This window comes from Canis aureus, chromosome 18, assembly GCF_053574225.1.
Source record: "Canis aureus isolate CA01 chromosome 18, VMU_Caureus_v.1.0, whole genome shotgun sequence".
Classification (NCBI taxonomy): Eukaryota; Metazoa; Chordata; class Mammalia; order Carnivora; family Canidae; genus Canis; species Canis aureus.
Genome location: NC_135628.1, coordinates 33474602 through 33489473, shown reverse-complemented (window position 1 = coordinate 33489473; position 14872 = coordinate 33474602). Strand labels below are relative to the sequence as shown.

General features: G+C 39.3%; 1 long non-coding RNA gene across 11 annotated transcripts in view; it reads left to right on the top strand.

Annotated features, from left to right (window-relative positions):
- Positions 1–14872, top strand: part of LOC144288827 (uncharacterized) — a 369517-nt gene that overhangs the window by 47292 nt on the left and 307353 nt on the right. The window lies entirely within an intron of this gene.

The following is a 14872-nucleotide window of genomic DNA, read 5'->3' as shown; positions in this document are numbered from 1 at the left end:
CCTTTTGAGGCCTGAACTGATGCAGTGAGGAACACCCACTCTGCTCTCCCACAGAGGCTCTTCAGCACCACAGTCAGAGGCCGAATCCTTGGTGCTTCTGAGCCACGACTCCTGATACTGTTTAATTGATTCTGACTTTCCTTTCTTCTCTTTATTGAACTTAATTGCAATCATTTAAAAAAAATACATTCACCCTTTAATTCATTCTTCCAACAAATAACTTCTGAAGCATTATTTTATACCAGGTACTATGCTAGGAACATGCCCTCAGGGAGTCCATCAAGTACTGCCAGATTTTTAAAAAATGGCATAACACAAAAGAAAAACACCACACATGTGACAATTATTACATGCTGTGAAATGCCATCATATTGAGGCTTGTTCTGGGTTTTATGGCAGGCCAGAGCCTAGAACTGGGGGATTCTCAGCTTAGTGGTGGTGGGACTAGGGGGATTAGGTCTGGGAAGACCATTGAGAAATGATGTTTGTTCTGAGTACTGAAGGACAATTAGATGTGAATCAGGGAGACGAGTCTGGGAAACACATTCAGAGGAAATATACAAATACAGGAGAGAGAAGAATGTCAATGTCTCATAGGCTGAACATAGGTCTTAATGCAGGGAGTAAGAGGAGTGCATAGGAGAAGAGAGCAGAAGCCAGTTTCTCAAGGCAGTTGCAAAGCTAAGGAGTTTGATCCTACAGTTGGGGAAGCCACTGAGAAATTTCAACAGAAGTGTTCAGTCTATGCAGTCATCCTGGTGGGGGTGTTGAAGATAGAGGACATCATTTACAGCAGGGAGCCCATTGGGAGGCCAAGGGCAATATTGATGAGAAAGAGTGAGGGCCAAACCTAAGGCTGTGTGTAGACAGGGATGGAGACTAGGGGCTAGGTCTGGGGCTGGACTGACCTGATATCTAATTGTTCCAGTGGAGGTACAAAAAAAAAGGAAATTTCTTCAGCTTTCTTTCTATTGCAGATTAGATTAGTTTGAGAGGCAAACAATCCATAAAAATTAGGAGCATGCCTTTAATCCTTGTGCTGCCTGACTGCTCAAATCACCTATGGCAAGCTTCTTAATCTCTTTGAGCCCCAATTCCTTGAAATGACTACATGGGATTGTTTAGAGGATTAAGTGAAATAATATTTATTAAACATTCACACATTTACTCAATTTCTATTTTGTGAGTGTTTATGATGTGCCAGGGTAAGGGAATCAGAGGTGTATAAGACAAAGTTTCTGCCCTACTGGAAATTCTATTGGATGAATGGGAAGGGAGGCATAAACAAGTTAACAAATAAGTGAGTAAGTCAGTTATAGATTTGGAAGAGTGCTTTGAAAGAAATAGATTTGCATGATAGATATAACGTTGAAAGCTCTACTTTTTTTTAAGATATATTTTTTGGGGCTCCTGGGTGGCTCGGTCAGTTAAGCATCTGCTTTTAGCTAAGGTCATGATCCCAGGGTCCTGGGATCCAGCTGTGCATTGGGCTCTCTACTCAGTGGGGAGCCTCTTTCTTCCTTTCCCTTTGCTACTCCCCCTGCTTGTGTTCTCTCTCTCTCTCTCTCTGTCAAATAAATAAGGAAAATCTTTAAAAGAGAGAGAGATTTGTTTTTTATTTGAGAAAGAAAGAGCAAGCATGAGTTGGGGGGAAGAGCAGAGGGAAAGGGAGAGAGAGAATCCCTCTTTTTTTTTTTTTTAAGATTTATTTATTTATTCATGAGAGACAGAGAGAGAGAGGGAGAGAGGCAGAGACCTAGGCAGAGGGAGAAGCAGGCTCCCTGAAGGGAACCCAGTTTGGGACCTGATCTGGATTTGGGGATCTCGCCCTGAGCCCCTGAGCTAGCGGCAGACACTCAACCACTGAGCCACCCAGACTTCCTGGAGAGAGAGAATTCTAAGCAGGCTCCGTGCTCAGCCTATCATGAGGCTTGATTCCAGGGCCTTGACATTGTGGAGACCGAGAAAATTAAGGCCATTCCACCTTAAGTTCAGCATTAGCACAAGTACAGCCATCTCAGACCCCTGTAAATAAGAGCTGAAATTTACCTTGCTTCAGTTACAGGAAAAAACAGCTTAACACCCTAGAAAGTCCCATATTAGAATGAGAACAGAACTTAATGCCCTTGAAAGCCCCATATAAGAATGTAAACAGAACTTGAGAAATTCCTACACCCCTTCTGGAGGTCCCCTAGACCAGCTCATAAAAACCCAACTGGAACCCACCTCGGGGTCCAAGTCCCTGTTCCGCTCTGGTAGGTATACTTGGACCCAAGCTCAATCTTGCTAATAAACCCTTGTGCATTTGCATCGGTGTCAACTCCTTGGTGGTTTCTCAGATTCGCAATCTTGGGCACAACAACATAATGACCTGAGCCAAAATCAAGAGACTTAGGCTTAATTTACTGAGCCACCTAGGTGCCCCAAGAGTTCTACTTCTTGATATGTTGTTAAGAAAGGCTAAAACTTGTAAGGGAGTTGGGGAAGAGCATTCCAGGCTGAGAGAACACCCAATTCAAAGACCCTCAGGTGGGAAAGAATTTTGAAGGGCAGTTCTCATTTATCCACTTAGCAGCTCCTCAAAAATAGTAAGCATATAATAAATAATATACATACATATGCATTTATTTAAATGACATATCTTTAGACACAAGGAAGGTATGGAAAACTAGATTAACACTTGTTTAGATACAGTAGTCAGACCAATATTTAAAATTGCTGCCTTTACAAACATAGCTTCATATTTAAGAATATAGTGGTAAAAATGTCAGTGGAAAGTGGGGGAGGAGTTCTTTAAAGCAGTGTTGAGGTTTATAGGCCAGGAATTCCCATCGGAAATGATGTGACTAATATTCTTCTCAGCCACTCTGGAAATACATTTTTCTTTCTTTCTTTTTTTTTTTTTTCCCAATTATCTCTTTTATTGTTTGAATCCAATTCAACCTTAACACCGGTTCAAAGATCCTTTATTTTATTATTTTTTAAAGATTTTATTTATTGATTCATGAGAGACACAGAGAGAGACAGAGAGAGACAGAGAGAAGCAGAGACATAACAGAGGGAGAAGCAGGCTCCATGCAGGGAGCCTGACGTGGGACTCCTTGAAGGCTGCGCTAAACCGCTGAGCCACCCAGGCTGCCCCTCAAAGATCCTTTAGAGATGGAGACTTGTAATCTACCTTGGAAGTCCAAAATTTATACACCCATGTGTGGAACACTGTTAACCTTCGTCCTTTAGAAATAATCTCTATTATTAGTCACTTTCGCAATTTTTCTGTGAAATAGAAAATATATAATTTGAATGATCAAAAAAATGATTACTCAATATAGATTTAATGTTACACATTTTTAAAAAATTGCAAATGAAGGCTCTTATATGAGCAAATCTTTAAGTGACTACACCATCCTATTGTTCATGCAGCATGTCTGAGAGTTTACTGTTATTACATGCCAAGGAGGTAATTTACAAACTACTTTGTAACAAATCAACAAAGGCAACGGAGTTTGATATGAATCCTGGTTAAGAGGTTTTCCTACCGTTTATCCTACTTATCTTCTTGAAGTAGTATATAGAATAAAAATGGATTGCACATATGTGGGAGTTATAATTTTAAGATAGAAAATGTAGAAACATTAAATTTAGATCAAGGTTAATGCATGGAATGTATGAAAGCATGTCGATAATATAAGTTAAAATTTTAAACTTTGAATGAATAACCAAAAAAGAGATAGCTGAGCAGACATCAGAACCACAGAAAAAAGGGGTAGGGCTGCTCTACATGGACGACAGCATCCACCTCTGTTCAGAGTGAATTCTAACAAAGAGCTAATGAAGATAAACAGTCTATTTAAGTGCTGCTGGAAAATTCCCCTTCAGCCAGCAGCTGGCATGACTGTTGTCATTCAAAGGGCATAAGTAAATGTCATATAATTGAGTCATTGAGAAACTGAGATGACAATAAGCTACAGTCTCATTAACACTCCTCAAAAACTCTTCCTTGGGCTATTAAATAGATGATGTTTAATAGTGGTATTAAGCTAAAAGAAAACTACAAGAAAGCCAAGTTTAAATAGGTCTTAGCTCTTTAATTGGATGTTCCCAGAGAAGTTGGCTGTGACTCTTGCGTACCAGGTGGAATGTAATTCTATGAAATGGCGCTGACCAGAATCTGAATCACCATCTTTCAGAGATAGGAGAAATACAAACTTCATGTGACACAATGTGGTGCTTCGATCAAGCGCAAGGATTGCCATATCCTTGCATAGACAGTGCCTTCTCAATGCCCTTCTTGCCTCTGTACGACAGAGGAAGAGTGTCTTCACATTTTTAAAGGAACCCTAGGCCAGCAAGGTTCTCTTTGCCAGAATTTAGTTGGGTATTCTCCTTGTACCCCTATTTCCTGCCTCCTCATTTACTTCTGGCTTTCATCCATGATTATTAACTAGGGTACTTACTCATTCATTAGTTGGCGTCTTCTAGCCTGACACCATAATTGACCTTGGCTTTGCCCATTGGTTCTCTTTCCCTCTCGGATTTAATTGAACACTGTCTTTGGAACGAACACACATTCTCCTGGTTTTAGTCTTGCTACACCCTGCCCTGAGGCTGGACTATTATTAGGCATGCCCAGCAATATAGTTCTAAGAAAGAGTCTTTAATAATGGAGGTTTTAATGCCAAATCCCATACATCCTTTAGTGGTGAACAGAAATAGATCATTTCTACATCCTTCAAGTTCAAAAATGTTCCTACCAGATTCGCAGAATCTTAATGAGTACTTAGATTTGGGTTCAGTGACATAAGCTATCTAGCTGATCTATGGAAAGCAATATCACCTTATTAAATCTAGAATTACTGCATCAAGACAACCAAATAGATTGTTCTGTGTATAACCAGAATAGTTATATAATTACCATTAAGAATGTCCATTAGTTACAAACTAGAAAAAAAATTGATTTGTAAGCATCACAATAAATGAAATATAGTTCATGTGTTAATAGAAACCATGGAAAACATAAGTTGTTTAAAAATTCTCTGATATTTCATGGAATGATTATTGTTTTAGATCAAAATATAGTCAAGGTTATCTTTGATATATGAAATGTGGTTATGATGGGAATCTTATTCCACAGCCCACACATTGAAACCTGCCTCCTTGTCTTAGTCATACATTAACTATGTCCAGCAGCAGATGCTGTTGCTGCCCTCCTAGATCACCCTGGATCCCCTTTACTGAGTCTGAACCCCCATACCCCAGCTTCTTTGCTCACATCACAGTTTTGCCACTAACAGCTGTCACCTGCAGCCCTCTTCCAAGGACTATCTTTGGGCTTCTAAGCTCTTTTGCCTAGCAGCTGAGAGACTGGATTGCTGGAAGTGTCTGGGAATTCACACTTTCCAGGGTGGACCGGGTCAAGGACTGACTGTCATGAGTACAAAAGCCCAGTTCCAAGGTGCAACAAACTGAAGATGACTACCATAGACACAATTTTTAAATGATTGCAAGAAGCAGTCTATGAAATAAAAGATTCTAAAACAATGAACAAAAACTTGTTTGAAATCAGGAAAGTATTGGAAGAATTGACATCTAAACCAGTAGCATGTGAAGTGTCAGCAGGGTCATCCTATTGTTTTGAAGGGATACCATGTGGAAATTAAGGCCAGTCTTCGTGAGGATGTTAGAAGTAGGAGCCACTTTTCATTAGGTCTCTACTATGTGTCTAGCATGTAGGTCCTCTGCCTCCAGTAACTCTGTCATTGTTATTATCACCTTTTGGATCATGAAATAACATAATCAGAAAGACATTTTCTGTGGAAGACAGCAATCCTGACCCAAGCACACACTTGAGCATTACTACATTTATTGGCATAAAATGGTTTAACAACCCTCTGCTTCTGATGACTGATTCTCCCAGCAGCTAGCCCCCTATCCTAGGCAGAAGCGCGCAGATTTGGGTCAAGCTCAGTCTCTTTGATTTAATTGCTGCATGATGTTGAAAAAATTACTTACCACTTAACAATAGTTTGAAAAGAATTATGGAGTGCCTGGGTGGTTCAGTGGTTGAGCGTGTCTGCCTTTGGTTCAGGTCATGATCCGGGAGTCCTGGGATTGAGTCCCACATCGGGTTCCCTGCATGGAGCCTGCTTCTCCCTCTCCCTATGTCTCTGCCTCTCTCTCTGTGTCTCTCATGAATAAATGAATGAAATCTTTAAAAAAAAAAAAAAAGAAAAGAATTATACCTATCCCTAACAGCTGTAGTATATTTGTACATAGAATATGCATAATAAATATTTGTTCATATCTCATTCCCTTTCTTTTCATTGTAAAATGTATTTTCTTAAATAACAACGAGTCATATGAAGTCAGGAAAACAAACCCAGGGGTTTTGGGATTGCTGGTGGAGTTCAGGGACCAGGCTTTGTCCTGAGCCACGAGAACATTCTTGTCCAGCCATTGAGATGGCAATGGTCACAAAGAATTGGACTCTACAAGTTCAGCCTCCTATATCCATTCCCCCAGGGCCAGAACAGGTAGGAAGTAGGAGAGAACTTCCAGACTGCAACTAGGAAACTGTGACACAGAGTCAGGCTGACCACATACAGGGGCTGTATTTGTTAGGTCATGATCTATTCTTTTCATGAACCCTAAGATTTGAACAATTTTTTTCTATCAAATGGTGTTTAATTATAATCGCTGTTCCCATTTTTATTCATCTGTAACTTCCGAATAGTGTGTGCCATAAAATAGCAGGTTGGGCACTTTGAGTCAATATAATTCATCTGTTCTTTCTACAAATATCTCCTATTACCTTTTCGTGTACAAGCAGCATGTGGGTAGAGGGAATACAGTGCTCACACTCCTGTTTCCCTGCCTCGAAGAGTCTACCCTTCAGGGGGCAAAACACAAGACCTGAAGGTTTTGATTTAGGAAGGAGACCAGGGCACAGTGGGAATTTCGAGGAGGGACTCCTTTAACCTCTTTTATGGCATGAATTCCTCCTGAGAAAAAATTTTACATGCATGAAATACCATGCATCACCTCACAAAAGAAATGGATTATAATGAGATGCAATTCTACCCACAGAGGCCTTGAGTGTCTGTGCATTTTAGGTTCAGCATCCCTAGGAGAAGTTTGTTCTCAGCTGAGGGAAAAATCAGTAAGAAGTAGTCAAATGGTGGAAGGAAACAGAAAAGAGTATTCTGTGAAAGATAAACATCATGTGGAAAGAGCCAGCAATAAGAGGTCAAGGCACAGGATTTGGTTTCCCAGCTCAAAAGCTAAGGCTGCTCTAGGTCCCCCTAAAAGCAAAGGGTTTTGTTGTTTTGAATTAGTCTATGAAGCTACAGTGTAGAAGTACATATAATTTCCATTAAGCTTTATTATATAAACAATTCATAAAAAAATCTTTCCATGAAATGTTCTCTATGATTATATACTAGTGAGAAAAAATACATATGATCTTAAAATATCAAACTATTAATATTAGTATGTCACCTTTGAAAATAAATATGATTTAAATAAAATATAATGATCCAAATCATTCTTTATACATTAATTCTTTATAAATTACTCAATAAAGAATTAAGTCAGAGCTTGGGACTTGAATGTATATTTATAAGGGTTTCTCTCCTCTTATCCTGGAATTGTCACTCTGAAGTACTTTTGGTAGAAATAGCTGGCAAGAGTAGTTTTTTACTTTTTTTTTTCCTAGTATGTTTCTGAAAATTAGACCAGTAAGCAGAGTTTTGGGAATGTATTGTATGTATGGGATGCATGTTTATCATATGGATACTCAGTAAGTACTTGTTGATGAAGTAAGAAATACTTTTCACCAACTAGGTAAAAAAATAGCAATGCAACACAAGTATGGGACAGCTTAGTAATTTTGTAAGGTCATAGAGCCATTTACTTTTTAAGATCAGAAAAAAAGAGTTTGAATTCTGACTTTGTTGTCTGTGGCTGAAAATCCTTAGGCTCAGTTTCTTTATGTGTAAAACAGGGATATGGGGATATGTGCTCATACTTTGAGATTAAATCAATAGTGTATGTTCAGCACTTAATATAACATGCTTTATACAAAATAGCCGCCTCTTCTTCTGTCTGGAATTTCCTGACTCTCCTCCATACACAATACCTACCTGCATAGAGAACTCAGTAATTTTTAGAAAGGAGTAGGTTAGGGAGAACAGAAGTTTTGAGCAGAGAACAGACTAGGGTTCTCCTGTGACATGTCCTAGGCTGTTGACTTAAGATTGTAGTTCTCCAGATACTTTATAAAGTCTTGAGTTAAATACGTAGGAATTTAATTGTTTAGGGATCCCATTTAGGATGGCTGTGGTGATAAGACTGTACTGAAGGGACAGTAAGACTAGGTAGTTCCAGTGCAGAGACACTTACCACAGATAAGTGAGCTATTTGATTCTGTCTGCTTGAGCAGGAGAAGGAGCCTCTTGGGAGGTGACAGGTTCTGGGATTCTAAAAAGAATTGCATAGAACCAGGTAGGAATCATATACATGAGTTTGGGGCTGAGGACAAAACCTAGTCTGAAGAGAAATGAAAAGATTTCTGTAAAAATCAAGTTGGAGTGCTGAATTATGAAGGAAATTAGGAGACTGTAGTCTAGCATGGTGTCTTTTTTTCACCCCGCCTGGTTTTACAGACACACACACACACACACACACACACACACACACATTCCTTGGCAGTTTGAAAATTCTGTTTCTCAGCCTTGCTTGCTTTTTACATCAGGAAAAACATACAAGTAACCGCATCCCAATATTTTGTTTTTCAGTCACAGAGAAAGAAGGAATTCAGTTTGTAGGAAAACAAATGGAAGCTTTGTTCACCTTTGGGGGGGGGGTTACTTACGTAGTAAAGGAATTTGGGGATACTATTGCTAATGGTCACTCTAATCTTCACATTTAAAAGGTTTTCCACATGGTGCTTCTCTCTGTCCACGTTTGAAGTATCTGCCTCCTAGAATTCTTTGTAGTGTACTTGTTAATTGAGCTTGAATTCAAATGCACTAAAGGAAAAACAACAGAAAACAAAAAAAACCACCAAAAAACCAAAACTAAACCCCCTCAAAACCCTCCACCCACCTTTAAAGTGGACAAAGGTATTTAGTTGCTTAATTATGAGGAACAAGGCAACCGAGAAAGACAAAAGCAGTTGTGCCACGCTAAACCAATAGAGACCTTTTGAAAAAAAACATTGCCATTACAGCAATATTTATTGTGTAATTTAATTAGAACCAACTCCAGAGCTGCAGCCCCCTCCAGAGTGGGGAAGGTAAAGACACCTACAAATGCAATCACCCTGCTATTGGCTTGTAGATTTGTTTGTTTACCACCAATCCATGCCCCTTCTCATTAGCATGTCTAATGTCCCATTCCTTGAGAGGACCCCTTGCTGGTTAAGCAATTATTAAATGTGACTCCCTGGGGTCTGAGTCCCCTAGATATTCTGGCTTTTGCAGTGCGGGTGCGGGGTTGGACACTGAGGGGGATTGGAAGGGAGCGGAGGGGGGAGTGGTTGTTGGTGGTGAATGCAGTGTTACAGAAGGATGGGGCCTGCTATGGCATTCTGCATACCTCTTCCTTTGCCGGAATGCCTTGGTTCCTCTCCAGTCACCACACTCACAGACAGCTTGGCAAGTGACAGAAAGGGGTGGAAGGTGACGTGGAATTGAGGATTTGGGCAGAGAGACTCCAGTTCCTGTGTAAAATCTCCATGGCTGTTGTTTTTGAAGATCTCGGTTGCCCAGACACTTTGTAGATTTTGGAGTTAGATTGGTATACATTTTCATTTCATTTTATTTATTTATTTTTATTTTAAAAAAATATTTCACTAATTTATTTTGCAAGAGACAGAGAGAGAGAGAGAGAGAGAGCATGAGCAGAGAGAAGGAGAAGCAGACTCCCTGTTGAGCAGGGCGCCAGACAGGGGGCTCCATCCCAGGACCCTGAGATCATGACCTGAACCAAAGGCAGATAATCCACCGACTGAGTCACCCAGGAGCCCCTGCATTTTCATTTTAAATGTCAAAGTTGCTTAAACTTATACACAAAACAGTCACCTTCTAAGGGATTTTTAAAAAGGGAATGTATTAGTGGGTACAGTTGGTTAAGCGGCTGACTCTTGGTTTCATCTCAGGTCGTGATCTAAGGATCATAAGATCAAGCCCCATGTGGGGTTCTACGCTCAGCAGCATGGACTTTGCTTTCTTGAGACTGTCTCTCCCTCTGCCTCTCCTAAACCCTCTTTAAAATAAATAATATCTTAAAAAGAAAAGAATTATCACTTCCATTAGTGATAGATAAGTGCATACCTTCACTGCATCAACAGATGGCTTTTTTTTTATTTTTTAAAAAAGGTATATCATAAACTAATACTAGTCCATGAGTTATTCTTCTCTATTAACCTGTGGTTTACTGCAATAGTTTCTCTGTTTAGCTTGGCAAGTTAATCTTCCAAAGACTATCTCTTTCAGGGAATGTTCATCTAATGATGATTCTTCCTTTATGGAACTAGACTGAGATTTAAACTGTGCTTCTAAAGAAACATAGGTTCTTTAGCTTTTTTATTGCACAGATTTGGCGTTAGTTTTTTTTTTTCTCTTTTTGATTATTCATGGACATAATTAAAACGCTTTTCTATTTGTTGACTGTAGATACTCTGTAGCTTCGAGGCTCCACATTTCAAAACGCAATAGAGTTATCATAATAAAATATGAGCAAGGCAGTAAGCAGGAAATATTGTAATATATTTTTGCAACCCAGGCTTTGAATATAAAATTTCCCAGATCTCTTCATTATAGTGCCAGCTGATAATGTATTTCTCAGCTTTCATTAAAAAAGAAAAAAAAAAAAAAGGTTGAGGATCTGCATTTCTGCCGAATGAAGCTGTATATAAATGAAGTATCTGCAACATAATCATAGGAAGCATGTTTTTTTGTTTCACCAGTCCTTGCTTATGTTACTCATATGAATAATATGATTGATTTTTACTTTATCTCCAACTGGCAGTGTAGTCATAAATCTATCTGTGAGGTACCCAGTATGGGATAAAATGTTATTTTTCCTCAGTGTGGTCTCATTTGATTACAATTGCAGCCTTGCCTGGCCACATTCCATCCATAATTAATTGTCGCTTTGGTTTCCAGTAGCAGCCAGGCCACTGCTGTGGCTGTTCACATCTTTAGATAACGGTCTACCATGCCAGCTGGCAAGTGAATGAAGACCTTTCACACTGCGCCTAACGGGCACAAAAGCCTAAGCCTTTGTCGGGGGCAGCTCTTGAAATGATCTCATGCCAGAGAAGGTCCAACTTGCTATGGCTGAAGGTCTCTTTGGCTCAGCACCCTTCTGAGTAAACACCATATGCAGAGAGGTTTCATTTTGCCAACTTATTTTAGTACCTTTCATCCTAAAAGTATTCTCAGTGGTGATAGAAAAATGAGTTTCTTTAAGGTTTTACCTCAGGGTCCAGATCATTCTCTCTTCCCTGTATATTGAGCTGTAATCTTATTAGCCTTAATGACTGCCATTTTGTTATAGATATTTGTTTTCTATCATATTTTTTCTTTCTTGGGCATATGACTCCAAGGAAAAGAATGTCAAGTATACTAGGCAAAAAGGTTAGGTGATTATCTATCCACATTGAACTATTCCCTGTCGACCGCTGAGATTTAGTTTTGAGTAAGAAAGACACGTTACAATTATCGGTACAAAGCCATACTAGATGTAATTTTAGCTAGATATATTTAGTTACTTGATTCACTCTGCGATGCTACCTTAAAAAAGCGCACTACATGGGTTGGTATTATTGTTTGGTATGAATTACAGAAGAATCTCATAAAGAATCAGAATTCTAGTTCATTCGTGATTCGTTAAAGAAAATTTGAGCCAAATTTTCAAACTTAAAGGTCTTCAGGAGCCAGACAGATACTCTGAATAAAATAGATGAAGTCTACAATTTTGAGGACTGACTGAAAAAAAAAAAAAAAAAAAGAGTAGATAGTTGGCATGTAGGGTAAATGAAAAAGTGAGAGAAAGTAGGTCTAGTCACACCAGATCTTTCTTTTGTCAAAGGAAGCCAGATACCTAGATTTTTATCTGATGTCTCTTGTTTTTAAATGTCGACAACTATAACTAGTTCAATTAAAAAGAAGTAAAACATAAATGATTCCATTTGTGCAAAGGGCTGGATCTGTAAGGTAACTTTATATTGTACCCAAAGTCTTAGAGTAAGACACTTAAAATGTACTTCTGCCTTTAGTAAAATTATAGATGAATGTATTTCACAGAGATATATAAATGTAAAAAAGTGAAATTAGTCAAAATAATAGTGACCAAATTAAACAAATCAATATGTTTTGAATGTCTATGTAAATATCTCACAAAACTAATGAGAGAATGTATCTTTGTTCAGTTACAGGGAAAGAGTATTAGGCTGGGTAGAGAGTAGATACATTGTGTTGCAGGACTTCTTTTCCTTCCATATCTGAGGTTTTTGGTCATGCTGCTGGGAAGAATGAAGAGGTAGACCAGATGAAGAGTGATGGGCAGCAAACCAAAGTTTACTGAGCGATAGTAACAAAGCTCCCAAAGAGGGAGGGGACCTGAGAGAGTTGCCGATTTGGTGGTTAAATCTACAGGCTTTTATGGGTTCTTTGGTGTTTGGGCTCTTTGTGCCTTAGTTTGATTAACCCTCTATGCACCTGGTACCCAATCAAGTTTTTGTCCACGCCCTCATTTACTTATCAGATTGTTGCTCACCTGGGAAAGGGTGGAGGGCTCCTTCCAGGATGCTGTTTGGGAGCCTTGGGGACCAAAAAGGCTGGGGCTGCCACTGCCCTGAGGCATGCCGGTCAGTGGCAGGCCACTGGATGCAGCTTTTTGTTTAAATATCCCACTGGCTGTTGAGCCGGTCCCCTGGGCCTGGGTTTGGATGCCCAAGGCCATTCCCTTCCTTTCTATTACATACAAGTTGTCTAAGTCCTCCCAGTAGGAAGAATTAAAGCTGGGGCATTGAGTAAAGCCTAGAATAACAGGATAGGATCTTTTTCCTTTTAAGGGTAGTTCTCCTCTTAGGATGAGGGGTGAGGTGGGGGTTGGGGGATAGGGGTTGTTTTTCCCTGCCTGCCTTTCTTCCGACTCTCCTTTCTTAATTGTATTGTTTTCATGGACTGTGTTGTTTTCTTACATGTGCTCCCCACCCCCCATCCAATTTGAGGCCACTGCCATTTGCCATGAAATGATTGATCAAAAGCAAATTTTTCTTTTTATACTATTGATTATAAGTTTATGCTTTTTTATAATCTGCCTTGCATTTCACAATGCTGAAAATAATTAGAACTTAAAGATTTGCAGAAATATGATGCTATTAATTCAATAGTGTATTCTGTTGTGCAATCATAATAAAATATAGATTTAGAATTCAACAAACATAGTGCTTTGTTCATGATTGAAAGATAGGTTCTGGGAGGCTTGGGTGGCTCAGTGGTTGACCGTCTGCCTTTGGCTCAGCATGTGATCCTGGAGTCCTGGGATCGAGTCCCACATTGGGCTCCCTGCATGGAGCCTGCTTCCAACAGGTAAAGAAAAGAGCTATCTAAAACAAAACAATTCTATTGCTTTCCTTATTATTTTACAACAATACAAATAAAGCAAAAATCAATATTCTAATACGATATATTGGCTCAGAAAACATTTGGAAGTATCTCAGTAAGAAAACCCCAGGGAGGGGTCCCCAGGTGGCTCAGCAGTTGAGTGTGTCTTCCTTTGGTTCAGGGCGTGATCCCAGTTTGGGGATCCAGTCCTACATCAGGCTCCCTGTGAGGAGCGTGCTTCTCCCTCTGCCTGTGTCTCTGCCTCTCTCTCTCTCTCTGTGTCTCTCAAGAATAAATAAATAAAATATTCTTTTTTAAAAATTTTTATTTATGTCTGATAGTCACAGAGAGAGAGAGAGAGAGAGAGAGAGAGAGAGAGAGGCAGAGACACAGACAGAGGGAGAAGCAGGCTCCATGCACCGGGAGCCCGACGTGAGATTCGATCCCGGGACTCCAGGATCGCGCCCTGGGCCGAAGGCAGGAGCCAAACCACTGCGCCACCCAGGGATCCCAATAAATAAAATCTTAAAAAAAAGAAAACCAGAGATACAAAGTAACAGTGGAGGCAAGCAGTAAGTAATCAAGGGAAAAGTATATGTTATTATGGGAAATAATAGGGAGAACAATATTTGTATCTACCATCTGGGTATCATCTCTCTTTCCATCTATCTGTTTTCTTATAGTTGATATTTGTGCTGTTTTCCCGATAAAGTTATGAAAGGTGGAGATTTGGAGAAGTACTTCCTGAAATCGACTTTACACAAAAGATACCTAAGAAGGCTTTAGTTTCTTTTAGGGAATAAGTCTGTCGACATGTTTGAAGTGGGGAAATTTTAACTGAATTTTACAGTGTAACATGTTTTATTCTCATCTGTCTGAATATAATGTTTTTCTTCCCCAAATTATACCTTAGAAACATGAAAATTGCCTAACGTTTAAGTAATTACAATCTCTCATCCTATAGAGCTTTTTAAAAATCAATTTGCACATCAAAATAGAGCTTAGAGTAGGCGTACTCACCAGAAAACAATTCATTTCTCCACTCAAGAATCTGATGCATCCGTATGCTTTTTATTACTAGGGGTATTACCTCACTTGCAGGTGTAGATGAACATTAAGATCACTTTAAAAAGCAAGTGAGTCTATCATGGAGGCCACATGTACATATTTATGGGGTGGATATGAGGTTTAGTGTTTTGGTTCTTTATTTGGGTTATAGTTTCCATCATATATGGATTAAAAGTAATGTATTTTGAAAA